Source organism: Penaeus monodon, chromosome 29, assembly GCF_015228065.2.
Source record: "Penaeus monodon isolate SGIC_2016 chromosome 29, NSTDA_Pmon_1, whole genome shotgun sequence".
Classification (NCBI taxonomy): domain Eukaryota; kingdom Metazoa; phylum Arthropoda; class Malacostraca; order Decapoda; family Penaeidae; genus Penaeus; species Penaeus monodon.
In genome coordinates this window covers 37,228,053-37,228,495 of record NC_051414.1, presented here as the reverse complement: position 1 = coordinate 37,228,495, position 443 = coordinate 37,228,053, and positions in this window count along the sequence as shown.

The window sequence follows — 443 nt, the reverse complement described above, 5'->3', positions numbered from 1 at the left end:
TGATGTACTAGTTTTTTAGAACTTTATTTCTCGACGAAAATAGCACGGTCACTGTACATTTTTACATCTTAAATCAAGAACTTATTGTTACAATTCTTTTTATATATACTTCCGTTTGCATATATTCATAACCAGAGATATTCAGGATGTCATGTTGATTAGATGTTCATAATCATTTGTTAATTTTCAGTTCAATCTGATGAAATTGGGGAATACTATTTTGAATTCTCTCTGATTCTTCACCATCTGCATTTACTTAATCCCAATGATTAGTTAAATGAGATTGCTTTTTAATGTTAGGAATAAACTCGAAGGGATGACATTGCTTGTATTAATAGGTTTTGGGGATTACTAAGCGGTTTGAGGATTACTTAAGTTGTTTGTAGGTTAAATTTAATAGGTGGATTTAAATGTTTGAATTTAAATAGGTGTTTTGATGATTG